Raw genomic sequence first — 19061 nt, forward strand, 5'->3', positions numbered from 1 at the left:
GGTATGGAAGTAGAGAGTGAACTCATCGCCTTCTATTGCCATGTTACTGGTGGCAACAGAAGGGTGGTCTGACAAAACGGTGTCTGATATGGAAGTGTGGATGGAGCAATGGTGTGTCAGTGAATTCCTCCATGCAGAAAAAGTGGTACTTTTCAACATTCACTGATGTTCATTTAGCATTTATGGAGACCAAATAGTAGATATGATTGTAGGGAGGTGCTGGGTGGGGCATTTCAGAAGTGGTGTCAGTGGCTGTGGGCCACCTCTGCTGGTACAGACTGTTACTAGCTCAGTATGCAGGCCCTTGTTCATCACTGATGAAAATGCATAAATAATGTTGGGAACTACATTGAAAAAGAATGTTTTGTAGCTGAGAATTCATTCAATCTAATGGTGCTATTTTTCTCTTGTAGTTTCCATGGAAATACATAGGAGGTGTTACTTTCAGATCAACCCACATACTTTATAACTGAAATAAAGAGAACACACATCTGCAGAACCAAGCAGTCAAATCTAATGGAATATTAGTGATTAAAGGCATGGAGACATTTTAAAAATAAAACTATCTGGAAAAATTGTTCTTTCCCCTAAACCTATCACATACAAATTAAGAGGGTGTATTAAATTCAATCCTCATCACTCCTAATAGCATTCAGAGTTTTGCTACACCCATTATTTCAGTCAGTTACATTATAAACTGGTATTCTCAAGCCTCATTAATTATTTACATAAGCCATATTTAAACCTCCTAATTAGACATGTAATTATAATAGCAAGTAAAGCATCATTACCAATTATCCTTCTGATCAGAGTTCTCCAATCACTTTTATCCACATTTATAAGGTACTAAGCACGGAAGAAATTAAAAGGGGGAGGGAGGGCTTCAGCTACTTTTTTTTTGTTGTTTTTTTTTTGTTTTTTTACACAACTTTAAAATTGAAAACCTCACATTCATCACACTGTTACTGCTACATCCTGCAATCACCTAAGTTCTCCCAGATTCTTTTAGGAGGTGTTTCCACGTCTACTTTCAAGAATAACAAGATTTTAATTCATATAGGGTCCGACTCAGAACTCATGCCTACCTTCTTCTGGCACTTATAGCTCAGACTGCTTCATTCACCTGAATCTAAAGAAGCAACCCATTAGGAACTCAGGCTACACATGAAAGACACAGTTCCCTAGGGAAGGAATACACTTCATCCAGTTATGTATTCAGCAGTCACAGAAGTATTCCAGGTAACCTGGAAGGACTTTTACAAGAGAGACTGTGAAAGGCAGCACACTTCTGATTATGTGAATAACAGAAGTCACCGAGGTAAGCAGGAAACAAAAGTAGTGACCCGTGATCTCAAAACTTAGGAAACAGATATAAATTATGAATTTCTGAGGAAAGAGAGACAACCTTTTCTCCAAGCAGACTTCACAGCTTTGAAGAAACAGAAACAGCTTCTTATTTTCTTGTGAAACAAACAAACAAACACTTTATAACCGACTATGATACCACCTTAGCTGAAGAGTTTCTGTGTTCAACCTGGTCTTCACCATTATTTATCATGAGAAGAAACATTTAGTCAGCCTACTCAGCTAAAACAAGGACAGTAGGAAAGACAAACAAGGAGCCCACTTTGACACCTTGTGACCTTTTCAGAAGGGAGGCAAGCACATAATCAAAAGCACATATACAGGTATATTAAAGTATGTAAATATTAATGTTCAAATATTCAAGTGCTATCAGAATTTTAAAATATTGTCTGTTCTCTCCAACTGGCAAATCTCTAAATCAATATTGTACATCTTTAGTATTCACTTTTGGTTGCTCAGGACAGAAAAATTATCCTCTTCAATTTCCAGACATTGTTTAATTCCTAGTTCTCATCCTTTGTGCTTTCAGCTGGTGTCACTGAGGTGCACAGTCCAAACTGGATAAGATTTACCTGATGAAACAGTCAGAGATCGCAACACATACACTCATACACTTTCAGCATATAAGTCCAGCTCCACTGTCGCTGGTGATTTCACAATTTTCTGAAATTACTTAATACTCACAGAATTATGCAAAGTAAGAGATTGCCTCAGTGAACAACCATGAATCCTCATAAACTGGTAGAAACAACAGGGTCCAGATGATCTTTTCCAAACTGCATCTGCCACACTTATGCTGCTCAGAGACATCACTGTGGAATCGGGTTCTAGCGCTACTTGTTTTAATGAAGTTCAGGCACACAGAACATTGAACTAAGGTAATATTAATGCACATATTCTATCCACCTCATATAATTTTTTTCTTAACAATGTGTCAATATCTTACCTACTTTGATTGGATTTTTTTTCCTACTTACAGAGTATTAAATCTAGAATGGGTGTCTATGAAGTACAACCTGAAATATATGCAGGCTTCTCCTACTCCTTTCAGCATTAGGATTCAGCTGACTACCTAAAATTAATCACAATCAGAGTCGACCTTTAAATGAACTCCATCCCCAGAATACAATGGTTACTTCAGTAAAAAAACTGTGATTTAATCTATGGTCCTGAGGTACTTCTTCTCTATATTTTGTCATATATTGAGATAGAATTATAGAATCATAGAATGAATTGGGTTGAAAGGGACCCCAAGGATCAACAAATCCCAGCCCCTCTACCACCAACTTTCAGGGCCACCAACTTCCAGATATGGCACTAGGCCAGGTTGCCTAGGGACCCATCCAACCTGTCTTGAACATATCCAGGAACAGAGAATCCACAGCTTATCTGGGCAGCCTGTTCCAGTACCTCACTCTGCAAAGAACTTGCCTCTGGTTTCCAACCTAAATCCTCCCTCCTTGAGCTTAAAACCATTCTCCTTTGTCCTATCATCATCTACCCTTGTAAAAAGCTGGTTCCCCTCCTGCCTATAATCCCCCTTTAAATACTGGAAGGCTGCAATGAGGTTTCCTCACAGCCTTATCTTCTCCAAGCTGAACAACCCAGCTCCCTCAGCTTTGTAGGGGTGCTCCAGCCCTCTTATAATCTTAGTGGTCCTCCTCTGCACCCCCTCCAACAGCTTCACATCTTTCCCATACTGCGGGACCCAGGCCTGGACACAGTACTCCAGATAGGGCCACACGAGGGCAGAGTAGAGAGGGACAATCACCTTCCTGTCTCTGCCGGCCACCTTTTTGCAATTTGGAAAGGTACTGAGAGAATTCATATTGTACAAATGGTTTCATCTGCTGATTCTGTCACCATTCTGGACGTTGTAAACTTTTACAACAAGGAGCAACTGGGCAACCTGTTCCAGTGTCTCACCATCCTCACAGTAAAGAATTTCTTCCTAATATCTAGTCTAAATTTACCCTCTTCCAGGTTAAAGCCATTTCCCCTTGTCCTCTCAATATAAAACCCTTATAAAACGTTCCTCTCCAACTTTCCTATATAGAGTTTATAACTGATATTTCATAGAATACTAGACACAGAGTCCTCTCTAATCTCACTGATACCAGACAGAACTAGGTGTCCTACAGTCTCACAGAAATAAGCACTTAAAACTGACAATTTTTTCTCTACTTGCCCCTCCAGGTAACTTCTTTACCTGTTCAGCCCACCCTCTATCTTCTTCTAGAATTAGCTCTAAAATCCATGTCCTCTAAAGCTGCTATTCTGAACTATGTCCTTCCATTTATCAGATACGCAGGTCAAATAAAATACCTTCTCCATCCAGTGGAGTTCAGAAGTGAACTAATTAAAAATACTTTTTAAATGAAAATATTACTCATCCTTGCAACAGCTACCAACACACTAGAGGTTAAAAAGTAAATAAAGAATAAGAAATACCATTATAATACACTTAAATCTATATCTATCTCATATAAATATATATACACATATATGTATTTAAATCTGCTCAAACCAGACAGGGTACCAAGCTATATATTAGTAAAAATAAGTTTTGCTTTTCACAGTCTGATTTCTCTGCTGGATTTCTTGCCAGCCTCCCTTCTCCTTCAGCACCTGTGATACGAGGATGTTTAGGGACTCATGTACATACAGTGTTTGAGTATTGCCTTTGGGTTCTGTCCACTCAACACTTCATACTAGAATTATGTCACTAGGATTGAGGTCCAGTGAAATCACCACATAATGGCCTTACATGACACTGGGACTGGAGTGCTGAGATACTCCTTATTTTAGCTTTCCTTACCTGTCTGTTCTCTGTAATTATTGGATTAGTCCATTAATATACACCATGAGTCAAAAGGATACATTATCACAGAATTGCAGGAGTTGGAAGGGACTTCAGGATGTAATTGAGTCCAACCCCCATAGCCATGAAAGTATATTTCTCACCATTTCACATTAAAAAAAAAAAAAAAAAAAAAGCATATATATATATATATATTCAGAAAAAGAACACTGATTCTAAGAATAGCAAGAATAGAATATACCACATACGTCTGAAATAAAAAATAATTAAAAGTAAATAATAATTTTTGTACTGGTCTTTGGGTATGCCAATTTTACTCTACTGGAAAAGAATTCTGGCTACTTACACTAAACACAATAACTTATCTCTCAAGTAATGAGATGATAAATAAATGTTATATGAAAAAATATGCACTTTATGAGTCTTGGCAGAGCCTTCTCCTTATAATGGTTATAAGGAAATAATAATTAAATAGTTCTCAGGTCCAAATAACTAAATATGTCTCAAACAACAAGTGTGTCACTATAAGATAAATAAAATATTCTGTGGATTGATGTCCACTTAATTTATATCATAGCAGAAGTGTAGTTTGACCAGTATGATCACTTCAGCAGAAAACCAGTCCTATTAGCATTCATAGCTGTGGCTCTAGCTTCATACTTGAAAATTAACAGATTTCCTTCTTTTTTTTTTCTTTTCTCTCTGAAGTAGTTGTTTTCTTGATCTGGTATACATAAAATCTGGGTGGGGCTCCTTCTTAGATTTTATTTTACTTTAACTTACAGTAGAAGGAGATGCAAATTAATTTTTGATTTAGCAGTTCTGAGGCACTATAAATCTAACCTCTCGGAAACAAAACAAAGGGCAGATGGCACTATTAGCATAAATAATTGAAGAAAGTTTTAAAGGTCCACTGGCTTTTGGGGGAATCCTGCAGTTCTGTGTTCCTCATAAGACTCATAAGAATTTTAGGTATTACACAGCCAAAAGACGAGGAAAAACTAAAGCTGCAGCAATGCACTCTATATCTTGTTAAATGTGATCCTTTAAGTTAGAATAAACTGCAAGTAATATAGTCAAATCCTTTGTATCGTAGGTAAGGTCACTGGTCCAGCAAAGAAAGTGCAAAAAGCACTACCTAATTTAAGGAAGTAACAGTGTGTTCTCCATTCAAACCCCAACCTGAGCCAGAAATTCAGTTAATGAACTGTATCAAGAGACTACATCTAACAGACAGGGGCACAGGGTCAGACTGACTGAACTCATCAGTCTTAAACAAGGAGATTAGCAACTACTCAGCTCTGGAACCTTTCACGTTTTTAACCTTATGCAATATATGTAACAACTGCACAATATGCAAGATTCATTTGACCTCCTTAGCTCTCCGAGTGGGGTCAGTAAGCAGAAACAATATCCTCCTTTGTTGACAGAAAAGCATAGAAATCATTGATGAAACAGACACACAAGTGCATCTGTGGTCTTCGTCAAATTACCATGGTGAAACATTTGGGCTTTGGAATAGGATTTGTATAGCTACACCCTAAGTTTTAAATAGGCTCACTCCAGAGGTGTATGCCAATGGAAAAGTCACAGAGAATCTTGAATCTCACTGTCCACACACCTACTTTTGCACCTGAATGTTTTGCTATACATAAGCTAAAGTTCTTTACAATTTCTTTTCATGGAATCATAATCATAGAATGGCTTGGGTTGGAAAGAACCTCAAGGCTCATTAAGTTCTAACTCCCATGCCACAGTCAGGCTTGGCAGCTGCTACATTCAGTACTAAATCAGATTGCCCAGGGCAACCCCATCCAACCTGGCCTTAAATGCATTCAGGGATGGCGCATCCCCAGTTTCTTTGAGCAACCTGTTCCAGCACCTCACCACTCTCAGTAAAAAAAACTTCCATCAAAGAACTTCCCTCTTAACATGTCTCAACTTCTGTAAAATGAAACAATTATAAGAATATAAAATAAAAACTCTAGTAGATTCCCACATTTTTATTTCTCATTGCTTGTAATTTCATACACACAAGATTATTATCAGGAGGGAGCTGATGAGAAGAAACTTACCTCTGAAGAACATTAGCAGACACACATTTGAGACTGTGTCCTATTCAGAAAGAATGCTAAGTAACTCTGCTATTAATAGAATGGCAACATAAATTATCTGCAAGGTAAATCCATCACTGTTTCCATGAACATCTTTGATATTATTAGTTCCCAGAGGGAAAAATAATAATAATAAAAATTGGCACAAAGTTGTGTTACTCCAATTCAGAGTGAACTGACAATCCTTCATCCTTTCTTTTCCATACTAAGTTCTTAGCAGATAACACACAATGATTTTAGCAAATTGAATATAACAATATGAAAAATATCTGGCATTTCTTACTCTGATCAGCCTAACACTGTAATTCTCAAAATAAAATAAAATAAAATAAAATAAAATAAAATAAAATAAAATAAAATAAAATAAAATAAAATTGCTGGGGTGATAAAGTGAATCACAAGTAAAATATTTTTTTTAGGTTCAGTTTTTTACAGAAGAAAAAGCCACACGTGATAACTTCGATGATAGACGTTATATTAAAAGAATAAATGCAGTCTAGAGATTGTGAATTTATTTTCTTATCTCTGCATTATCTTGTAGCTTACGATCTCAAATCTAATGAGGTAATAGTAATATTTCAGTAGGTTTCAAATTCACTCCAGAATGGCCTATTTTTCATGTAAGTAGAGACACTAACAGTCATGAGTACACAGCCAGAAAGCTAAACAGTCATAGAAGCAGAAATAGCACAACACCACCACTTCTTATGCTCACCCACTGATAGATGCTACACTGCATAAGGCTTTGTCTTTTGGTGCTTTTGCTAGATTCTTCAGCTTTTCATACATAGGGATCCTAATTCATACAAGTAATCCAACTTTCTGATAAATTTGGTATGTGTTTCTTAAATGACTGTTCTGTCATTAGATTACAGTGTCAACAACAACAAGAAGCATTAAAATACCACCCACTGTCTGATTAATTGGATAGCACTCAGAAATACTGAAAAAGAAAAAAAAAAAAAAAAAAAAAAAAGCACTAATTAGTTCAAGAACTGAATTTGAGATGTACAGAAAGGAGGAAAGATACAGCCAATACCATTTTCACATTAAATTAATAACATAAAGAACTGTCATAGACAAAATTCAAAGAGAGAATAACCATTCATACATATAATTCTTTCTTAATATCTATCTGGAGTTTCCAAATACAGTCATTTACAGAACATAGCTAAATTCAAATTACTGACTCTGTGAAAATCTTATTGAAGGCAAAAAAGTCACGTACGCTTCTTAATGTTCAGAAACAAAATAGGACAATGTTACACCTGATTAACTTACTCACTTCTGCAGGCACCTTTCCATTACTGCACACAGTTTGCTCACAGTGCCAAGTGAAATCAACAGTACCACTGATTCTATTCATTGTTATTCAGTCTTTTACATTTCAGGTTCCTGATTATTTTTTGTAAAATGAAGTAAAAATTATGTTAGAGAAAAATGCACAAGTATACAAGTGCACAGAAAAGTTTAAAAAGTGTCAGGTTAATGAAAACCTGAACCAGTGAAATGAAGGTTATTTGCTTCTACAAGCTCTAACCTTCTTCCTATCTCCTTAATGTGACACTGCTCCCATTTCCTGTCAAAGCAAAGCACTGCTCTTACATTATGCAGCTAATGCAGTTTGTGATGGTGAAGGAAATAGCTTGCTGTACATTGCTCGTGTTAACATCAATCTCATCAGCAGCAACAGCCTTACCCATTAAATACCTCTTTAGCTTTCTTTTGTCCAAGACAACAAACAAGAAAATCTCTGACAGCAAGGTAATTTGGCCTTAAAAAAGCAGCATGCTTCCGACCTTAAGCAGCCTGACCCTGCAAAATCTGGTGAAGAAAATAGAGAAGTTTGCTAGGGGGATGTGGTGTGCATTAGGGAAAGCTTTAGAGCTACCACTGGTTTACTCTGAGTGTTAACTAAAATTTCTGAATACAGATATCTAGTTTAATAATAATAATAATAATAAAAACTAAAAATGTGATCATTTGAACCTTGAAAACTGAAAAAAAAAAAAAAAGGGGGGGGGGGGGGGACGTAAGTAACTGTAAAATAGGTAAGATAAAAGGTAGAGTCCATATAACACAGAAGATTGGACTAAGTAGTTAGCACGAAGAAAAGAAAGTACTGGACCACAACAATTCAGACAGAGGTGGAGTAAGTCCCCCTGAGGACCCCCGAATAAAGAAACTTGACCATGCCACCTACTGTCACTGTACAGTTAGCAGGGAGAATGCGACCAATCAACTTCTTTACATGAGTGCTTTTATAACAAGACTTGCACTTTAGAAGTGTTGTTTCTCCCCACTGAAGAAATTTACAGCAACCAGCTCAGAGATACGTACATAGTGAATATACAGATCTGCAGGGAAGTATAACAGTTTTATTGTTATTTCAGACTGTACAGAATCTTTGCTTCATTTAGCGAAAGTGCTGATGGCACTGCAGTTGATATATGTCGAACAAGAGATCATCTGAAGACTTTCCTTACCCACTAAAGCACTCCAAAAGATGCACAAAACCAAATTGATTCATTCTTCTATTAACAACAACACCAGGAGTCCCTTGTCCTCAAATTACACTCACAATTAGACTTGAGCAACAAACCATACAGTAACACTTTATAACACTGTGGGCAGTCTTTTTCTCTGTATTTATCACACTGAAGAAGGCTAAAATTCTTGTAAATCACAGAATCTTAGGGTTTGGAAGGGATTTCTGGGGATCACCAAGTCTAACTCCCTACTAAAGTAGGCTCCCTGCAATAGGTTGTACAGGAAAGCATCCAGGTAGGTCTTAAATATCTCCAGAGATATCTCACCATGACTTCTTCCTATATGCCACTTGGAGTTTGCAAAATGCTACTGATGCCATGAGAAAGAGAAAGCAGGGATTCCTGGAAATAACTACTTGATTTAAAAGGCCTCAGTTTAGAAAGACCAAGAAAAGCAAGAGCAAAAGAAACCAGCCCTTTTTTCTGGGTGGGGGGCAGTAGGCCTGTGGGCCTGCTTTCTTCCTGTCACAGACACAGACAGATCTAGAAATAACTCCATGACAAGATGTTAAGAAGAAACTCTTTACTCAGAGGGTGGTGAGGCCATGGCACAGACTGCCCAGTGGAAAAAGTGGATGTCCCTTCCCTGAAGTGTTCAAAGCCAGGTTGAGTGGGGCCCTGGGCAGCCTGATCTGGTGGGAGACATTCCCACCAGATTGTAGCATTGCAACTACATGATCTTTAAGGTCCCTTACAACCAAAGCCATACTATAATTCTATGATAAATCCATCATTAAGCCATGACCATAAGTGCCAAACACCTTCAGGGACTGCAATTCTACCAACTCTCTGGGCAGCTCATTCTAAAGCCTAACCACTCTTTCCATGAAGAAGTTTTTTCTGGCATCGAACCTACAGCTCCCCTGGTGCAACCTGAGGCTGTTGCCACATGTTCTTCATGGGAAGAAGAACTTTAGCACACAAATATAAATACAATAGTTACAAACATCCTCCCTTTCTGCTTCTTTCCCTCAGCTCCCTCTCATTGCTGGGAGCAATATTACACAAGGCAGAACATTCCTTTCACAGAATCATAGACTCTTTGGCCACTTCGGGACAGCTGTCCTGGCTCCGTCCTCTCCCTGCTTCTTGCTCACCTCCAAGTTAATCACTGTGTGGGCAGTGATAAACAGCCACAGCCACAACACTGGAGTGTTATCCACACTCTCATAGCCAAGAATCCAGAACTAGCATGACGAAGCATAAAGAAAGTTATGTCCATCCCAACCAAAAAAGGAGCACAACTAACACATCACAGCAATAAAGCCCGACTTTCCCTCTCGAAGTTTCCAAAAGCAGATTGATCTGTCTCATCTTATTTTGAAGTGAATTTTTTTGCTTTTATAGGATTGCTACAACAGACAATTTTGTAAAACACCTCTAAGGGAAGGTTTCAATACTGTTGAATTTCACTTGATTATAGCTCTTCAATATTACATGCTTGTGATATAACAAAAGAATATTACATATGAAGAAATAAACATGATGAAAAAGAAAAGAAATGAGGGGGAACCAGAACAACCCTGATGACAACAGACCACAGCATAACAGTTGTTCTACAAAATAACTGGAAATTACATCACAGCAGCTACAGATCCTATTTCAAAATAAGTCTTTCAAATACACATTACATCCTTGTTTCCTTTTCAAAGACTCTAAGGCTGCCCACAACAATCTAAACTTAAGGAATTACAAGTCAACAGTGGAAAAAAAAAATTGCTGTATAACAAAAATAATATTAATAGTAATAATAATAATAATAATAATAATAATAATAAAGCATCCCTTTTAAATTATTTACTATGCACTGAGGAATTTTTCCAAAGTTTGTTAAGTGCTATAATTATCTACTAATTATCTGTGAAGAGAAAAGCACAAGTTCAGACACAAATTATTACTAATGAAAAATTCAGTCAGCTTTATAAATGATTCAGATTGTTTTTCAAAATGCCAGTTCCTCGTATGACACCTGAAATATTTTGTTAACAAACAACACACATATGTTATTTTGCACAGGTACTCAAGCCACCTATTCCTGTGACCACACTCAGTCAGTTTACATATGCTGTAAACAGATGACAAGCGATCAAAATCTGTGTAGGCATTTACAAATGACCCGCTTCCTTTCCTTTGCCAATCAAAGAGCACAACAAAGACAACTGTAGATGTAAGCCAAATCCATCAGAGAACTACCTGTAACCAGTCATTATTTATACAAAGCCTATTACAATAGTCAAAAGTTTTGTTGTGTTCTTTAGGTTATCCATTACCGCATCTACATGAGTGCTAATGCGTTATAACACACCCAAAGGTCCTCAACAGATTTGAATATGTAGTATTCAGCCTCAGACAAATCTCCTGAAGAACAGATAGAAAATACAGGATTAATCGAGTCAAATACAGATCTTCAGAAAACGTACATCTAATCTTCCAAACTCCTGCATGCAGGAGGAAAGTATTTCTAGCATCTGAAGCAGACAAACTAGAAATAGGCAACGTGCCTTCTCTCCTCTGACACAGTCAGCCTCAGATAGACATCTACATGGCAAACATAATACTAAAGGAGATGAGCACCCTGAAACATGTTCAGATTTTTTTTTAACTTTCCCTAGGCATTCTGCAGGTACTCCAGTAGAATGTTCTAACTGGAAGCCAAAGATGCATTTATAAATTGTTGTCACAGAAAAATCTCCTAGAGAGGAACTGAGGTTTGTGTGGCCTTCTTTAAACTTTACAGAAGGACTACCTAGAACATTCCTTTTAGTTACAATTAAAGTAAATAGTCTCCCCAACTTCCTACAGTCAGGAAAAAAAAAAAAAAAAAAAAAAAAAAAAGGTGTGTGGGGAGGGGGGAGTAATCAAATAGAATAAAGTAAAATAAAGTAAAATAAAGACAAAGAATTAAGTATTTGAGAGAATAAAAAAGTTAAATAACTACCCCGTACAAATCATATAACAAAACTAATGCTATTTTTTTAACAGCTCACATCCCCAAATCGTTAAAAAGTATTTCTGCTTTCAGGGTGAAGAAAAACAGACTTCTTCATTTACTGTATAAAAGGAAAGTGAGTAAAGCCCTTGTTCTTGTGGGTGACTTCAACTTCACAGACATCATCTGGAATTATAATGCAGCAGAAAGGAAACAGACCCAGAGATTCCCAGAGTGTGTTGGAGACAAATTCCTAACACAACTGAAAAAGACAACAACAGGGGGAAGCAAAATCCTGGACCTGCAGTTTGTTAACAGAGAAGGTCTTGAGAGTAATGTAAATCCTGGAATTTTTCTGGGGCAAAGTGACCATGAGATCTCTCTCCACTCCCCTTTCCCTCTTTCACTCTTTTTTTCTTAAAGATGCTAAAACAAGGTTTCCCAAAATATAAGCAAATTAAGGCTTACTTTGATTTCCATAAAACTGCACAGCTTAGGTAGATAGAACTGTGAGAGGACCAAGGCCTACAGGATAGCTGTTCTATATAGATTTCCCATTAAAGTACATGTTTATGTCTGGAACATGAGTGTTAATTCACCTTAAGCCATCCAAAAGAAATTCATGAAGCTTACCCGCATCCACTCCCCACAGGTGGGTTGCAGCACTCAGAAAGACTTTCCCAAACAGATAATGGAAGATATTATTAGAAATCACTAACTGAGCTGACAGAAGAGCAAAGAGGGAACGTCCGAAATGGCATTCCTGAAGCAAGAAGAGGGGAATGCCAAACACAATCTCTACAAAATACGCTAGAGAAAAATCTACAGTTTACTATTGAAGAAACACAGGAAACACATGAACAATTAGAGTTGGTTTAATCAGAGAAAAAGAAAGGCCTGTGAGTTAACGTCAAATGTAGAGCATCAAAGGTGAACAGGAATGAAGGGGAAGGTACAGCACATCAGGAAGAGAAAAAGGAGTTAATATCTGAAACACGGGTGTGTGCTGTGGGGGCGGACAGCCCATGGCGATGTCCCCAAGCAACAGGCTGTGACATCACCAGGTGACGGATTGTGACTGCTCAGCCCTCACTGCTCATAGTGGGGTGCCGGCAGAGCCTGGCTCAGTCTGGCTCGTTCCTGGACCGTGCTGAGCAGCTGTGCGAGGCTTGGAGGTCGAGCAAGATTTTGGCTGTGCTGTGCTGGGTCGTGCCTGGGGCTGCTCGCAGCATCTCAGTGCCTGACCCACAGCATCGCTACTGTTTCCCCGGCCCTGCCCAGTGCAGGAAGCTGGGACGCTACTGAGTGCACCCGCAGCAGCGGAGGTGAGTGGTGCGGGGACATGTGGGTCCCTCAGGGCAGTCATGGGCTTGGGAGGGCTTCCTGCTGAGGACTTTCACACCCTGGGACAGCAAGTGACTGTGGCCTCTCTTCCTCTTGCAGTGAAACACCTCCTCTGTAGCTCTGGTGAAGAACAACTCGTCATCCTCAGTTCTCCCAGCCAGCTGCAGCAAGGAGACCATGTCTGCAGAAGAGGCATGGACATGTTCCATCTGTCGCGATGTGCGACAGGACATGACCAGTGTGATTCCATGCAATCACACATTTTGCCTCGGCTGCATCCAGCGGTGGGCGACTCTGAGGGACAGCTGCCCGCTGTGCAGGACGGCCATGCAGACCATCCGGGTCTGCGTGCGGGGCGACAACCAGTTCGTGGACTGCATCGTCTCCCCGCCCGCAGTGCCGGTGCCCGCCGGCTTCAGCACCACCACCGGCCCCAGCGGCGCTGCGGCGTCCGCTCCGCCCTCTGCACCGGCGTCCCCTGAGCCCATGGCCGCGGAGCCGGAGAGAGTGGGCGGCCTCCCTCCGGAGCTCTGGGCTGCGCTGTTCAGGGACAGACGAGACATCCTGGACCCGGTGCTGCCCTGGCTGGAGCAGGAGATCCGGCGCAGCGGGGAGCTGCGCTGGTGGAAGATCAACTGGCTAAGGAGCGTGATCCTGGCGTTCCTGTGCCAGGTGGGGCCGGACAGGGACACGCTGGTGCGGTGCATCGAGCACGCCCTGGGACCCATCACCGCACCGCTCGTCGACGCCCTCATCAGCACCATCGAGAGCCGGTGCGGCCAGGAGGCCCGGAGGATGCTGGGCCTCGAAGACCTCGGCGCTGCCCAGGAGCGGGAGGACGGGCCCGAAGACCCCGGCGCTGCCCAGGAGCGGGAGGACGGCTCTGAAGTCCCCGGCGCTGCCCAGGAGCACGAGGACGGCCCCGCTGCCCCGTCCGGTCCCGCCGCCTCCCCGCAGGATTCCGCCGCCCCCAGCGCCGCGCCCTCCGGCAGCTCCGGGGGTCCCGAAGCGGAGGAGCTCCCCGGCACGTCCAGCGGGGCCCTCGGCAGAGGATCCCGGCGCCCCACGAAGAGGAGGGCCGGCAGCGCCCAGCGCGCTCCTCCGCCCCGCAAGAGGCGGCGCCCCCGCCGGAGGAGATATTTTCGATAGCAGCCTGGCCATGCACTCAGGCAGAAGTACGGCGCCTCTAGCGGGACTTTCACAGCTTCCCAATAAAAGATAAAAACACAGAAGCACGTGTCGTTCCCAGGGTCCAACTTCCCTTTCGCCCTTCTCGCACACGCCCAACACGGTGCCACTCAAGCGTCAGTGATACCTCAGCACCCTTATTGCTCTCCTTAAATACCTGAAAAGTGATTGCAGCAAAAGCTGCCAGACTGTTTTCACTGGTGACAGTGTCACGGAGTAATCTAGATCAATCTTTCTCCATGACAGGAGGGCAGTGGGCACATGGGCCCCCAAAAACAGGAAGGAAAAAAAAAAAAAAAAAGGGAAGGGGGTAGGGAGATGGGAGCTGGGCTCAAGGAAACAAACAGAGCAGTGGCAACGAGCTAAGGAGGAACATTTATTTTACTAACTCTGATATCGGAATGCAAGATAAAAAAGCATAATACAATCTAATTGGAATTGAGGCTAATAAATCAAGTAAAATTAGAGAGAGAGAGAGAGAGAGAGAGGTTTCCGAAGACCGAGAAGCCCACTTTGAAATGGAAGGTGCTAAAGCAAGGTTTCCCAAAGTAAGTAACTCAAGGCTTACTTTGATTTCCACAAAACCACACAACTTAGTAGATACAGTTGTGAGAGGGCTGTTCTACATCGGTTTCCCATTAAAGTATGTGTTTTTGTCTGTGGAGGGTTGTTAGTGTTAGGGTAGGATGGTTTGGCATGCCTGTCCATGCACTCAGGCAGAACACTTTAGTTCCCAGTTCATGTGGCTTGTTTAACTGCAGAACATCTTTCAAACTGCCAAGCTCTTATCTCTACATCTACACCTTTGATAGGGACAGCAGGCCCACTATCCCAACCACCCAAAATGGAGGGAAAGGTAGAGAGGGAACAAACGGTATTCAATAGGGAAAGAAACAGTGGCAACCCTCTGAGAAGGAAAACAAACATAATTCACTATTTATACTAGTAAAAATACGAGTTAATTGGGATTGAAGCTAAAACCTCAAATGTAAGAGAGAGTTTCTGAAGACTGAGTTTCTTACTGTGAGCAACCAGGGAGCAAAGATAAACATGCTCATGACTTCCAGTCAATTCCATCCTTCACACCGACTGGAAAACTGGATAAGTGTTCCAAGGTAAAATGTATGAGTTCCAATGTCTGGTCCTGCATTTTGGTCACAGAAACCTCAGGCAACATTACAGGCTTGTAGACTTGTAGACAAGTGGCTGGAAAGCTGCCTGATGGAAAGAGACCTTGGTGTACTGATGAACGTCAGCTGAATATGAGCAGCAGTGTGCCCAGGCGGCCAAGAGGGCCAACAGCATCCTGGCTTGTATCAGGAATGGTGTGGTGAGCAGGACTAGGGAAGTCATCCTGCCCCTGTACTCGGCATTGGTGAGGCCTCACCTCAAGTACTGTGTTCAGTTTTGGGCACCTCAGTACAGAAAGATATGGAGGTGCTGGAGCAGGTCCAGAGAAGGGCAACATGAAGGGTTTGTGAAGGGCTTGGAAAATATGCCATGTAAGGAATGAGGAAAGGATCTGGGGCTGTTTAGCCTGGGGAAGAGGAGACTGAGGGGAGACCTTATTGCTCTCTTCAAATACCTTAATGGTGCTTACAGCAAGAGCGTGGCTGGTCTCTTCTTACTGGTGACAGGACAAAGGGAAATGGCCTCAAGTTGTAGCACAGAGGTTTAGGTTGGATATTAGGAAAAATGTCTTTACAGAAAGGGCTGTTAAGCACTGGAATAGGCTCCCCAGGAAGGTGGTTTAGTCACCATCCCTGCATGTGTTTAAAAACCATTCGGATGCGGTGCTCAGGGACATGATTCAGTGAAGGGTTCTTAGGGTAGGATGGTTAGGTTGTGGTTGGACTTGATGATCTTTAGGGTCTTTTCCAACCCAACCTATTTTATGTTTACATGATTCTATGATCATTTGCTTTTATTTTCTTTGCTTAAATTCACCTTCAGCATTATACCGCCAAAAAAAGTAAGCATGCTCGCAATGAGATATTCCACTTATGCAAGAAATATATCATTTAGGAGAAAATATTCTGCAGAGGGCAATGAGGCCCTGTCACAGCTGCCCAGAAAAGCTGTGGATGTGCATCTCTGGAGACACTCAGGCCCAGGTTGGATGGGAGCCCTCAGCCTCATCTGGGGGTGGCAATGTACCTGTGGCAGGGGGTTGGAGCTGGATAGACTCTCAGTTGTCTTCCAACTGAAACCATTCTGTCATTGTGTGATTCTAAGATCAAACGCAGATCACTAATCTGATACAGATTTACTATGCAACTCTATGTATATAAAGAGGACAAACTCTATTGAAGCAATTCACTTTTAAAAATAAATTTCACTTATTTTCATTTAAACGTACAAAGTTTTCTTGGTTTTCTCAAGACTATTATGTACTACTTATTTTCTGCTATGTTTTGTAGTTTTTCCTTTTTCCCCTTAAATCTTCTAGCACTCAAGGGAATCCATAAAATTTAGCAGTTCAAGTTGACTCTTTCCATTCTGAATTATCCATTTCTGCCTCCTCCAGATTACAATTTACATTTCAAGAGTCTTGGTGTCTGGCATGGAATTAAGTAGGTTTTCTTCTTTAATTTAAATGTTGTGCATTCTGTTCCAAACACGACTATTTTCAGGACAGATTCATGCATCAAAACCTCACAACAACAAGAATATAAAATTGCCTGAGGATGACTATTTCTAGGACACATTGAAGCGTTAAATTTCTTCATTAAGTTGAGAAAATGAAATTGCCTTGGAACCTAGCATTTAACTATTTTTAAATCCATTCTGTTGAGGTGATATACAGTAATCCCTTTTTCTCTACTACAAGTGAACTGCATTAATTAATTTTCAGTTCCCTAATTAGATATATTTCATTCCTGGCAACATCAAAATGGTTGTTGATTTTGATTTCTTCTTTTCTCTTAAATGAATACATTTAAAGTGTAGGTCTCCACTTCCACTGATTCTTAGATCTTCCCAAACCATACATTTCTTACATATCTTCTACATAAGTATGCCACAATTTGAATCTCTTTAAAATCAGCTGGAATCTCTCCACTCATTGTAGCTGAGCTTCAGGTTGTTTCAAACATAGCAGGTTTGCCTTGGGAGATTCATAAGACTTACAGGGAGAAGTACCACAAAATGACTACAGGAATCTTTATTTCTTTAATTTGTGAATAAAAGATCATAGAATCATAGAATATCTTGAGTTCAAGGCTTTTTAAGGATCATGGAGTTTAACTCATAGCTCCATACAGGGCTACCTATAAAACACACCATAACATGTCTCTCTTCACAGTCACAAGTGAATTCCAGTAACCACAAAGCACCTTAAATACTGACAAGTTTTGGAAGCCCAGAAAAGTGAAAACACTCACGACACAAATACATTGTATCAAAAGGACTGGAAAATGATGTAGGACATTTACACTGGCTGTTACAGATTACAGGCAATCTGAGAAACTACAAAAAAACAAAAAGAGCACAGAAGGAATAAATAATGCAATAAAATTAGGTTTTGTAGCAAAACTGCTTTACGTAGTTTAAGAAAAAAAAATCAAAAATAAAAATACTGCAACTGATTTGAAAATTTTTATATCTATTAGTAGAAGGAACAGGTGTTACCACTCAAAACTGAGATTTTAAGTCAAACATTTTAAAGGACTTTGCTATAATAGTAATCATAGCACAAGATGCAGGCATGGCAATGTAAACATGATCTTGAAAACAGTAACCAGAGCCAGGTAACAACACCTGGTGCAAAAGTAATGTTTCCTCTTTTATGATTTCAGACCATGACACTAGAGGCAGATGTTGGTGGTATGGCAGTAGAGGCTGAACCTTCCCACCAACACATTCCATTTTGTTGCTGTGGGACAGATGGCAGCAGAGGGGTAGTCTGACAAAGAGGGTCTGACATGAAAGTGAATACGAAGAAAAGGTGTTCCATTGAATTCTTCCATGTAAACAAAATTGCACCCACTTTCTAAAAGGTGTAGGAAGTGCAAGGTAAAGTTTCAAGAATAATTTGAGACTTCTAGTTTAAATAACTGCAGAAGTGACTTTTCACTAGACCTGGAAACCCAGAATCTTCAAAAGATGAAGTCGCTTTGGGTGTTCTTTGTGCTTTTAGTACTTACAGTTCTCTGCTTCTGACTATCTGAACTTCAAAACACTCTTCTTACTTTATCACTCACAGTCTCTCCAAGAACCTCACTGGTGCTTTCAAATCAGCTCTGAAAAAAACAACAGATTTCAACAGTAAAAAATGCCATTTAGCTAGTTCTCCTCCTAACAGAGGTGTGGGAAAGCACATTTCTTCAAGCTTACTCAGAACTGCAAGTGTGCAGAACTGTGTGCCTCCATAAGTCCCATCACTGCTTCACACATCAACATTTTTTGAGAGCAGTGTGCAGCTCAGCTCAGTGAAATTATCTTTTCCCAGAAATAGCCTACAAGCATTAGCTGGATAGGTGGTACCTGGTAGGCCATGCTCTTAGCCATGTGGTTGATGCAAGGTAAGTTTCTAGTGGCAATAAACTTGAAGAGAAAGACTTTTCCTTATTCAAAGATATCACCTCAAGCTTTTCAGTCAACCTTGTTACCCTCTCAGCTTTCCTTGCTTTCCCTGTGTAGTAGAAGTAATTAAGACACATGTTCATACTCCCATATCTTAATGTTTAGGCTTCAACAACTGGAATGATCTGAATTGCCCAGTATGGATTAAAACAGCCCTGGTGAACTGC

At 40.5% G+C, this 19061-nt stretch overlaps 1 long non-coding RNA gene across 1 annotated transcript in view; it reads right to left on the reverse strand.

The window, feature by feature from the left end:
• Positions 1–19061, reverse strand: part of LOC140263746 (uncharacterized) — a 192419-nt gene that overhangs the window by 101173 nt on the left and 72185 nt on the right. The window contains exon 2 of the long non-coding RNA XR_011905949.1: positions 18456–18551. This is a non-coding gene — a long non-coding RNA (uncharacterized lncRNA). The remainder of the gene's footprint in view (positions 1–18455; positions 18552–19061) is intronic.

This window comes from Excalfactoria chinensis, chromosome Z, assembly GCF_039878825.1.
Source record: "Excalfactoria chinensis isolate bCotChi1 chromosome Z, bCotChi1.hap2, whole genome shotgun sequence".
Classification (NCBI taxonomy): Eukaryota; Metazoa; Chordata; class Aves; order Galliformes; family Phasianidae; genus Excalfactoria; species Excalfactoria chinensis.